The following is a 13,068-nucleotide window of genomic DNA, read 5'->3' as shown; positions in this document are numbered from 1 at the left end:
GTTGAATTATAAAACTTTTTACTATAGTTTATTACTTATGGTTCATGTAATTTATTAACTAAGCATTCTTTTATAATTTATTTGTCATGCATAAACCCTATATAAATATATTTGTTTAAATTAAATCCTTTTTTTAGAAAGAAAATTAAATCTTGAATATATTCTTCTATTTAAACTCAATAGGTAATACATACTTATATTTGTATATACAAACATTTATGTACCTTTTTTTTAAGCTTGTCTATAGGTGTGGCAAAATCTAACACGACTTGTGAACCCAACACAACTAAGTCGTTTATAAATAGATTATGAGTTGAGGTTAAACGTGTTCAGGTTATATTCAAGTTGACATGACTAACTCGTTTAATAAACGGGTTGTGTTCATGTTCAACATGTGAACATGTCTGATTTGTTTAGTTTATAAATGTATTAGCTTTTGCTATTATTATTTTTTATTATTGTTGCTTAATTTTTTGTTATAATTACATGTTTATTACTATATTTATGGTTGTAATTGTATTTTAATTTTAGATATATGAGAATTGATAATAGATTATTTAGGTTAGGTATGACCTATTAATCAAACAAGTTATTAAACGTGTCATTTCTATTGACCTTTATATAACTTATTAATTAAATAGGTTAAACAAGTCGTGTCAGGCTGACCTGTTTAATAAGCATGTCAAGTTAGGGTTGAGAATTCTTGATACGTTTACTCAATAATTTAGGCTCAAGTCAACCCATATAGTCGAATACTCATGTATCGACACGACACAAACCCGACACAAACCTAATCAATTTTTATTACACACACTCTGAGTAAACGTAACTCACTCTGAGTAATCAATTTTTACACGATTACTGTAACTCACATTTTATTTTACACAAATTTTCATATACTGATGTGGGTGAATTTTGGGATTAAATGTACAAAATTTAACTCTTATGCTATCATGAATTCAGCTCAACCTCAAAATGAAGAGGTTGCTTCAATCCTTCCATCCAATGAATAATGTAAGTTGAAAAAAAAAAAAATACAAAGAAAGAAACACCATATGAGTGGGCGCATGGTGAAGGGGGAAAATGCCGCAATCAGTAACGATATTAGCCAAAAATGAGTAGGCCTACTTTTTTTTTAGATAATATAGACAGAAAATACAAGAAATGAGGAAAAAGGGAGTGAGTATGCCAACTTTAATTTTACTAGATGACTGTAAATAAATCAAGCGGCTCATAAATAACTTGAGAACAATTTGGAAAAAGATTGTTTATATTTGTTTATTTAGCAGATAAACCTATTTCAAGCTCAAACATAATAGTGTAATATTCGCAAACAAGCTCTAAGTATGAGATTCTAATTGAGTATACATGTAAAAAAATTATATGTTTATATGATACAGTGATACGTGTACAAAATATATCTATAGACTTGAAATAAGATTGTGTTGAGTTTAAAGTTAAGTTCGTAGGATATCAAACTTATTAGTTATAATTTATTGGTAATATTTTTTTGAGAATAATTTTATTGACAATATAATTAGTCAATTTCATAGTAAAACTTATATAATATTTAACAATACAAGATTAACCAATCTAATTTTTATAATTTAATAGACAAAAACAATATTACCTAAATAATTCAAATAATATAATATTAATTATAATTTTTTCTCAAAAAAAAATTATAATTTTTATTAATTATAAGTTAATATAATTATGTGAAAGAGCAAAACTTTAGTGGTACAGTACTATTTACTATATATGAAAAAAAATACACACATAAGTTAATAAATTAGCTCATAAGCAAATTTGAATTTATTTAAAAACTTTTTTTTAGAAAAAAATAATAAACTAAACTTTAACATATATAATATAGTTTAATGATTCATGTTCAAATAAAATTAAATATTGTTAAATATATTACCAACATGATGTGTTATATTATGTTGTATATTCTAGAGTGGATACGAAAGGAGAAGAATAGAATAGGAATATCTAGAATATGAAGGTTACATAGTTTAGCCTTATCAGCCTACATCCACAGAAAAAACCATTAAGAGCTACATCTTTATTAGGTAAGAATGTAGTACAATAAAGTATTACAATAAACCATAACATGTGTATATATAGGTGACTAAACCCTTGACTACTAATACATAGTAAGTATGGACTTGGACCTATTACATAGGGCTAATATATTTAATATATCTCTAACAAATAAAAAAAAAATTTGATAAATCTTTTAATACTCGACTCAAGTCTCTTGTAGCTAGATTACAACTCTGCTGCTCCCTAAAAATTTAAAAAAAAAAAAAAAAAAACAGTATAATTTTTAAATCTTAGATGGCGTTCATACATGAGTATTCAAGTTTATTTTCTTACTTACTCGGCCGTTGAGCTTAGTTGAATTGTTGACTTTAAAAATATTGTTTGGCAAATTGATATTATTAAAATTATATTTGGATAAAAAAATTTTATTTTTATGGATATGGATTAGATAGAATCTGATAATTAATACTTATAATCAAATAGCATTAAAAAATAAGAAGGATACTAAGGTGATAGTCCACCCGTTCACAACATGATTTTAGAATAGAGTTTCCCTTCCTCCCTCGTGACATGTGATACATTCTTATAAATTTTAATAAGAACCGTAAAACACACTATATGTAAGGATAAAAAATATTGGATTAAAATCCTCTAGAATTTGTAAAGAAATTTTAGGATGAAAATTTTTAAATCTTATCTATCTATTTTGAAAATACTAAATTAAATTTTACAACCTATTCAACAATTTATATAAGACTTACGGTATATTATAAAATTTGTAATATCCTTAATAGCATTTGTGGGGCCAGAGAACTTGTGGCCCCGGCCCACTTTGCTTTAGGACCCAAGGCCCAAGCCGAGGAGGGATATTGTCGAGGACATACAGTGAAAGTCCAAATGACCTAGAGATATAGCCGAGGATGATTCTGTCCTCGGCACCCTTTCGCGATCCTGAAAGAAAAGGCAAGTACGGTATAGGGACAGTTTAAGGAAAAGCTGAACACTACCACATTGATGGAGAAAGGACCTCTGGACAATATGGCATCAAGAGACAAATGAAAGGCTGTCATTACTGCAATGAAATACTCTGCGCCAAACAGAGCAATGCTTTTCAGTTTTTACAACCACCCTCAACCACTTTGGGTATGGGTTGATGGGATAAGTATCAGCCCCGAAAAGCTGAACCTACACGTAGACGTTGGAGGAAGGGTAAAGGCTAATATAAAAAGAGAAGTAAGCAATCCAGAAAAGAGGCTGGGAAAAAAGGCCAAGAACCAGAGCCTCCTAGGCCATGCCAAGGAGAAAGACTTCTTAAGCAAACAAGGTTCACCTCTGTATAAGTACCATGACCACCCACTGTCCGGTGACCAAGACCTAGCCTTTCAACCCACGCTCTACAAATTATATTGTTTGGGCCCTTAACGTACGAACCCAATACTATTTTGGGGTCGTTACAAATTGAGTCCTTACAGCATTCAATTAACAACTTTGAACGTTATCTCTAAATTAATTTTCGAAATACACATTTGTTGGTCATATGACAATTTATTGACTTGAAACTTTTATAAGGTATCAAATTTGTGATCCATTTGTCAAGAGACTTAAAACTTAATTGATTAGCATCTTTTAATTTTTACTATAAAGACATTCAATTTAAGGTTAAATCTCTCATCCCTCCATTATCAATTAAAAAAATGGTTTAATTAACAAGTGCACAGTGGCGGAGCTAGGAATTTATTTTTGGGGGGGGGCCATATATAAATTTTTGTGTGTGTGTGTGTGTGTGAAATGTAAAATATTAATATACAATACTTCATAACTCAATTTTTTTCCCTTTTATTTATTGAGATAATTGTTAAAATACTTATGTATTCATTTTAAAGATGATGAATGTTTAATTATTATAATTTGTTGACATATGTATTTATGGATTGTATTTTATTTAAATGAAAATTAAGTTTATTTTTAGACTTTCTTAAATATATATGTATATTATTAGGTATGAGGAGTCAAAATGATAAGGTTATTTAAAAATTTACAAAATTTTTAGGATATTTTCAAAAAAGAATATTTTTTTTTCAAAAATTTTGGGAGGGCCCAGGCCTCCCTTGGTCATCAAGTGGCTTCGCCACTGCAAGTGCACTTAGAATATTTGTTACTACCACTTTTTTTTTCCAAGTTTTTAAAAATATTTTATAGACCAATGTCTCAATGATTAAAATTCTGTTCTTTTTTTATCCAGTAGCACACCTTAAGTGATAACAACAACAACAACAACAATAATAATAATAACTAGTCGCTAACCTGTGCTATGCACGAGAACCTATCTATTTATGTGATAAACTAAAATGATTTTATAAAATTTTAAATTGATTAAGAAACTACATTATTGCATGAATTTCTCTTGTATAACTTCAATTTGTGTTACAATTTGATAAAGAAGTCATTGTTTGAACCTATAAAGTAATAAGTTTTAAATTTTAATGGGTCTAAACTTTAAACAATGAAAAAAATTCACATGTTAGGTTGTGTTCCTAGCAACCTTGAAAGAAAAAGTAAAGGGGAAAAAAACCATGAAATACCATTAAGCAATAAGTTTTAATGGGTTTAAACTACAAACAATGAACAAAAATAATCATAAACAATCATAGGTGCAGGGTTTGGTTACCAAGATCAGATGGTTGTAAAACACAACCTTTCAACATTGATTTAGGGTTATGCAGAAGGCAACATAAATGACAGAAAATTGTTTTTAAATAAAATAATTCCTAGAATTATATGAGATAATTAAGAAGAACATCAAGCCCTTGCGTAGATGTTATTTGTGGACGGCTGTCCATCACTGCAATTCATAGACTTTGTTCTTAATAAGACAATTGAGTTCAAAACTAAAAGCGATTAGGTGGCCTTTGTACTTCAGGATTTGTTCTCGTTGAAGAATCAACTTGCTTCCTACTATGGCTTCAATTTGATATGTGTGTTTTCTTTGTGAAAATTTGAGTGAGTATGAAGGGTTTCAACCTTGGCAGAAGTTTATATTTGTGAAAATTTTTGTTATAGAATTTTAGTTGAAATAGAATTTTCAAGCTTTTGAAACATATATCTAATAGAGTTTTATTTAAACTATTGTAATACTTGATAAGATATAAAACCAAAAATAAAAAGAATCTAAAATAAAAGAAAAAGAAAAAAGTGATGATGTGGAAAATTGTGGGAGTTTCAAAACCTTCGGTTTTATATATATATATATATATATATAAATAGATAATAATAATAATAATTTTTTGCAGTCCTACCGTCGGTAGCATTTTCCTAGTCAGAATGAAGTATTTGCATGAATTAAATATGGAATCTTTGTGGAATTTATCGTAATTAAAAATAGCAAAGTTAAAAACATCATGATTGAGAATAAGATCTTTGGAAAATATACATAGATTCCTTGCCTTAATTAATCTTGTCCATAAAGTAATGTCATAATACCAGACTATGAAAGGTCAAACACTTTTACACAATGTACTTCTAATGGCTGTCAAAAACATTTACTCCTTGAATTTATTCCAATGTCACACCATAAGGTCCTTACAATAATGATATCAAAAACGAAAATTTCACTATGTTGATCCGTGCCACTGCAATCTGTCACCATAAAACTAAGAAGCATCTATTGGGAGAGAAAGTGATTGTAAGAAGACAATTTTGAAGTCCACCATTAGTGTTAAAAGAACATAATTAATCATGTGCAAGTTAAAATTTAGATTGTGACACATTGAGACAATGAAAAGGCCACGATGCAAGTTATAATTATTTTGACTAATTAATGTTTCATACTTTTGATTGTGAAATACCCACACAATATTCACATTTTATACATAACATGAAAGAATGTAGGAATTATTGGATATGAAACCATCAAAGACCAATTATTTTGTGTACCCCAATCCCATTATATGGCGCGGGTGTCTCATAACACCAGTTGCATTCTACAGATGTACAAGATACCTCCTCCCGTACACATCTAATCAAATTTAAGATAAAAACAAAAGGATTAGAAAAAATGGACTAAGTTGAGTCTTCCTTGACTCACAAGCTTATCAATTTAAGCAAGACTTTCAGCTAGCTTAATGAAAATACTAATATTTAAGTTATTTACTCTTTTGTTGATATTTTCTCAATACGATACATTTATTATATGAATTTTAAATTAACTAAATGATAACATATTAGAATTGTCTTTACTTGATGGTTGATTAAAAAAACTCCACGAAACAAACGTAGTGGATTAAAATTCTTTGGTTTGGAGGTGATGACATGGTCAGATGTAGGCTACGGATTATGGTCACAAACGTTTTGAAAAGTCTAACACCAATTGGTTTCTCAGACAAGGCTTAAGTTTTCTCTTACCCGATGACAAAAAAAATTACCAATTAAGTTAATTAAAATCCACGGCATTCAGTGTAATTGATAATCCTAATCAACCTGAAATTTATTTATTTATTTTTTTTTTAAAGTCCCACAAAAAGGTTGTAAAATGTCTTACATTTCCGTGATACACGATTTTGCATCCCATTGATAGTCTCTCCCTAGTACCATCGCATCACGTTGATTGGATTATCAACCCTAACCATTGATGCTCAACTCTCCATCCAAGGTTCGTGTGGATTGCTCCAATGCCTACATCGCATTGCTAGATGCTACGCTACACTCTGTAGTCTTTTGCTCCTGAATTCAGTGTCATTTCATCGCCACACCCAAGATGAGAAACAACCTCGACCTCGAGATGAGCTTGTCTTGCCAAAACATCTTACAATTCAAGACTAGATTCCCTAGTCATTGCATTAACTGTCAGACCTTTCGGGTTTGGTAACACCATCCTCTAGGTTAATCATAGCACGATAAATTTGGTAATTTTGGTTTGATTTCTCTTTGAAATTTGGAAATTTGGCTTTATTTTCTTTTTTAAAATTGGGTTTTTGGGGTTTATGTTGTGAATGAAAATTTTTTTTTATATAATTTGGAATCACATCAAAAATTTTGTGATAGTAGCCGAACAAGGCAACACAAGTCATTTCCCTTAAATAATTTTATGTTGAAATAAATGTAAACTTAGTAAAAAGTTTACTTAATTAAAATCACAATCCCATTTTTAATGAACTATCGATCAACTGCTTAAATCAGTTTACCATTGTTATAATTATTATAACCACGTAATAAAGATTTTCAAAGTAAAGTGAAAGCCACGACTTCTTGAATACTTTTTTTTTAAAACGCTATTGTTAAATAAATATAAAAAAAAAAAAAAAAAAAAAATGAGGTCGCAACTAGTACATAAAATTTTTATGTAAAGTCTGTTATTGCCAAGTTATTAAAAAAAAAATCATTTCAAAATTTTGTTGAATTTGGAGTTTTTTTTTTAATTTTTATTGGGGTGTTAATAGTAGATGATTATTTTTACCCAAGAAAGAGAAATTTTAATATGTAGTTTATCTTAGCGGGGCCCAAGAGGACCAAGACAAGCCTGAATTTTCAAAGGCCCAAAATATGGGCCCACAAGGCATATCAAGAGGGGGCCAGGCCTAGTGGTACGACCTATCTCAAACGGGTTGTAGCAATAATTTACTTACCAAAAAATTAAGCTTGGAAAAAGAAGAGGTTATTTAGAATGGAAGTTGGGAGGGAGGTAAGGATAGAAATATAAAATGGGATTCCGAGGGATATATGATAAAAAGATAAAATATGTTAGATTAAGAGAGAGAGAGAGAGAGAGAGCAATTAAAAATATATGAAATAAAAGGATCATGTTAATAAATGTCCTAAAGATGAAAAATTTAATGCAATCAAGCTACATTTTATTGACAATCAGTCACTTTCAATTAAAAAACTCAAATTTTAATTAACTTTTGCTCATTTTGCTATTTCCCAATACATGTGAGTGAGACAAAATGGATGCTTAAAAGAGAAAATGTGTCAAATAATAAAAGAGAGGGGAAAAAGATACGTATATAAATTGGAAGGATGCCTCTCTCCTCAAATTTTACAAAGTAAAATAAAATGGGTAAAAAAAAAGGAAAATAAAGGGTCTGGTTAATTAACAAATGCCCTAAAATAGGGACCCCAATTCAATCAAGCTACATATTACAAATCATTCACCAATTAACAAAAATCATTCATATGAATCTGTTTATCAAATGCTCCAAGGATGGGAAAACCAATGCAATCAGGTTACTTTTTATAGACAATTGATAAAAGTTTAAATTTTAATTAACTTTTACATCTTTCAATTAAAAAGCCCAAATTTTAACTAACTTTTGCTTCTTTTACTGCTTCTAATTCCTAATGTATATGAGACCCAATCGATGCTACCTTATCAAATGCTTAAAAGCACCTGTTAACAAAAAGAGATTGGGAAAGCTTCTTCTTTTTTTGGGTACTTAAGTTTTTTGGTTTTATTTTATTTTATTTTATTTTTTTGTTTTTTTGTTTTTGTTTTGTTTTTGTTTTTGTTTTGTTTTGTAAGTGGGTATGCAAGTTGAAACTGATAAAGTAGTACTGGAAGTGTCAGTTAGGCAAGTATGCCCATCTCATTGACCCCATTTGCCTTACTTTCTGAAGTAATTGGAGTTCCAAAGTCAAGTGATAAAATAGCTATTGTATGCCAATGGAGAGACAGGCCGGCAAAGTTCTTTTACATTCTGCAAATAAACGGGCATAGCACAGAGCTATTAGGCATTAGTCTCATCATCTTCAGCTCTTGGAAGGCGTTAAAAAATTGTGAGTTGAGGGTCCTTTTTTCTGTTCTGTCCCACTCGGATTTGTTGTAAAACTAGTACTTCACTTCTTAATTTACTTCCTACTCATACGGTCTGGACTCTGAGACCACGTATGATAAAAGTAACATTTCCCACACAGAGTCATTAAATTTGTGTTAGCAATTATATCATGAAAAGAAATAACACGCCCTTGTATATAAGCATGCAATTATTGAAGAATGATTTGCTTTAACAATGACACGAACCTTTTACAGGCAGCACCAGGCTCCAAAAGTTGTGCCACCCCATGAGTCCATGACTTGACCCCACGAAGTGCACTTCAGTGTATTGTACCAGACCTCAGATTCACTAGCTGTGCTGATTCTGCAAAACTATAGGAAACAAGTTAGGGTGCAATTCGAGAGGCTTTTGTGCATAGAGATATTATGCACAGAGCTCAGCAACTAGAATATAATAAGGTCCTCAAGATGCCAAGTAAATTAGGATACAAGCTAGTTTAACACATTATTATTAAGAGACTTTTGTTCAAAGTTCCTTCATGTGTCAATGCACGTAGCTAGATTTGTGTGCTCAAGACAGAACTAGATTTCAAATCTTTTCTTGAATTTGGAAAATAACTAGGAGTTCCCATTATTAAAGATAGAGGGACAAGATCCTATACTAGTTTCCAGCAATTAGGTATAGGCTTTTTAGGCTGGAAAACTAGAACGCTCTTATAGCAGGCAGAATCGTTCTCATTAATTTCGTCACAACAGCAATATCCATGCATTGTGTCCTCCCAAGTACAGCCTGTAAAAAAGATTGATAAACTCAAAAGGAACTTCCTTTCTTTAGGGAGACGCACCAGAGAGTAAAAAAAAATAAAAACTACACTGAATTGGATGAGATAGTTACCAAACTAAAGGTTCAAAGGGGTCTATAGGAATCAAAGGTCCAATTGGCGTAACAAGGCCCTCCTTTCCCAAAGAGCTTGGGCCTTGTGGCAAGAATTGGAGGAGATCTGGGCCTCAACACTAAAGAAGAAATTTCTCCATAAATAGGGGTGTGTATAGATAAGGTTAAAAGGTTTTTTCAACCAAACTCAAACTTGTCATGTTGATAAATTTCTAACTCAACCAAACTCATCGCATGTGTAAAAACCAACCCAACCCAAGTAGGTTGGGATGGGTTGGTAGGTTGTGCTTGTATATTTCATGTCTTGTAAAAATTTGGATTTTCATTAACTATTTAATTTTTTTAATAAATTATTAAAATTCATATAATATTCCTAAATTATATTGCAAATTCCCAAATTCATCAAAAAAAAAAATTAAAAGGCCAAAATAAATCAAACTAAACAAACTAAAATAAGGTAATAAAACAAATCTATACATATGATACATCAGGCTGGATCAGATTGGTTGAAAAAACTATCAATTCGAATCTAACTCGACCTAAGACTTAAAATAAACTTCCAACTCAAGTCAACCCACTATCTCACAAAAACCAACCCGAGGCATTGGGTTGGATCGGTCTTTGTTAGGTTGGCAAATTGTATGCACCCATGCATAAGTAATGCAAAGCAAAAAATATTTGCACTAAGAGCTCTAAGAGCATCCACATTGGTGGAGCCATAAATTTAGCAATATAGCTTCACAAAAAACTACTTTATCTATTTTACCTTCTCACTTTACAAAACACTCAACATTAGTGGTTTTATTTTAGTTTTCAACATAATAAAATAATATATCTACTACAATAAATAATCTGACCTATGTAGTGAATAAAAGTAGCTAGCAGTGTGAACACGTGAACACTGGCAAAAGAAAAAGAGAACACGTGAAAAAAAAATATATATATATATATATATTACCTATGAGCTAGCCAAAAGTAGTTATACATTGTAGCTGTGGAGCCAAATTATTTGGCTTTGGCTCCACCAATGTAGCCATATTTTTGTATTTAATGATGCTAAAAATAGCAATATAACTTTTTAGCACTACCAATACTAATGCTCTTATTCTTAGGTGATAAAAAATGACATGTCCTTTAGCTTTTGGAATGGCAATTGGACTAGCATTGGACCCCTACAAGGGTCATTAAGGGCCTATTCAACGAGGAGGATAAACTCAAACTCATATATGTCTAGGATGCCTAAGGAAACCGAAGTCTTGAAAAAACTTCTCTTAGTTTAAATTTTCAACTCATAAAAATCATTAGCGTTGTTCAAAACCTCTAATCTCAAACCAATAGGAATGTTTAACTTGGGCCCCATCCAATGACAAAGCTAGAATTTTAAGTTAAGGGGGCAAAGTATAATCAAAAACAATTATGGGCTGATTATTGATTGTCATTTTTACCTTTTCTTTTAATAATCTTTGTAATAAGTTTTTGTTAAATTTTTGGGTTGATGATCTCAATTATTGTTGTTCGGCTAATTTGTGATATTATTTGGGTTTAATTGTGAAGTTGTTTGGGCTAATCTATGAAGGTAGGGCCAAGTTTTATTTTCCTTGGACACAATTTGAATTAGGTCCTAAAAAAATATCCCGAGATAGCATCGACCTACCAAATCACCCTTCCTCGACCTAATCAAACTAATCATAAATTGCTAGTTTGTCATGAAAGTCTCTCAAACTAATGGCTTCTTAAAACAGAGAAGAGTATACATGTTTGCCCTGTGTGTAAGAATGCTCCTAAGATTTTGCTCCATATACTTCAAGACTCCCCTTCCTGTGCTAGAAAGGATTGGGTGCCTTGTGGGTGGGTCTATCGAACTTCTTCCTCCAATTCGTGGACAAAATGGAATAAACTCTCCAACTCTGATTCATCAACCTTCATCAATTATCAGGGGGTCCATAGTCTTGTGGCAAATCTAAACAACCTGATACAATAAATTTTTTTTTAAAGATAGATGTCCTTGAAAACCATGTTTTTGAGCCCATGACAGTTTCAAAAGAATCAAAGCACTAACCATAGATTTCTCTACTGCTCTCTAACTCCCAAAGGAAACAAACACAAAAGCCTTAGACTTGTCGACTGGGTATCATGGCTATATGTTAGGAAATCCAAGACTTATTAGGATAGCTTGGTTCAGTGACTTCTCTAGAAACATAGGTCACACAAACACACTAATGGCAAAATTTTGGGCTCTTACACTAAAATTCAAATTGATCATTCTCAAAATCATTATAGAAGTCGATGCCAAATTTATAGTGGACATCCTAACTTCTTGTAGTAACATGCGTTTAATTGCCACTTGTACAATGCCAGAATATCTTATTGCAGATTTCTACTTCAAAATTTTTAAGGAGGGCTCGACTCCAACATGCTCACCATAAAAAAGAACAATTATGTAGATTTGCAAGCTAAGGCAGGAATTAATAGTTGGGATGCTTTTGTGTTGTACTCTAATCCCTTTAATTTTGTTGTAAGTCAACTTTTGGTGAGTGCTTGGAACATTACATTCCTATATTATTTTGTACTTAATTTTGCCTTAATTCCCGCCTACACTAAAAATTGATTGATGTCTTGGTCTAATGATAAAGAACTATCATCAGGAGTGACGCCATAGGTTGAAACTCTCTCAAAAAAAAAATTGCCTTAAGAACATCCACATCCGGATCTTATATCTCATCTTATTTTACCATCTCAAAAAGTTACTTTATCAATTATACCATACCATTTTACAATACACCCAACATCCCAAAACTCTATTATTTTACCATCTTATTAAAATATTATTTTTTTAATCTTTTTTTATTATTACTTTTCCAACTGTCTTTTTCTTTTTTCAAAATCAACTATTCCCAGCTTTTTCAAATGCTTGTATTTCCAACGGTCATCCTACCCATTTTTTTTCTTTTCAGTTTCTTTTCAATTTCAATTTATTTCCAACTATTTCAACAATTGCCAAATTTTTTTTTTTTTTTTAGAAAGAATCTACCAAACATCAACAGCAATTCTTAGATCCAAATCCAAACACAAACACAAGCTGAATCCACCTATTCTTGCAGAAAGAGAAAAGAAACACAAACACAAAATGGATCAAAACCCACCTAGTAAATTGCTTTGATTTTATTTGAGAGACCGACGGAGCTTCAGTGAATCGACAGAGACAGAGGCAGAGGCTTGGTGATTCGGACAGCGGCTTGGTGATCGGAGAGAAAAGCGAGGCTTGGGGACAACGGCTTGGTGATCGGAGAGAAAAGCAAAGCTCGGTGACAGTGAAACGGATTTGGAGATGGGTGAGGGTGAATCGGCAGAGGCAGAG

This window comes from Quercus robur, chromosome 7 (assembly GCF_932294415.1).
Source record: "Quercus robur chromosome 7, dhQueRobu3.1, whole genome shotgun sequence".
NCBI classification, from domain to species: domain Eukaryota; kingdom Viridiplantae; phylum Streptophyta; class Magnoliopsida; order Fagales; family Fagaceae; genus Quercus; species Quercus robur.
Note: the sequence above shows the minus strand (reverse complement) of the source record.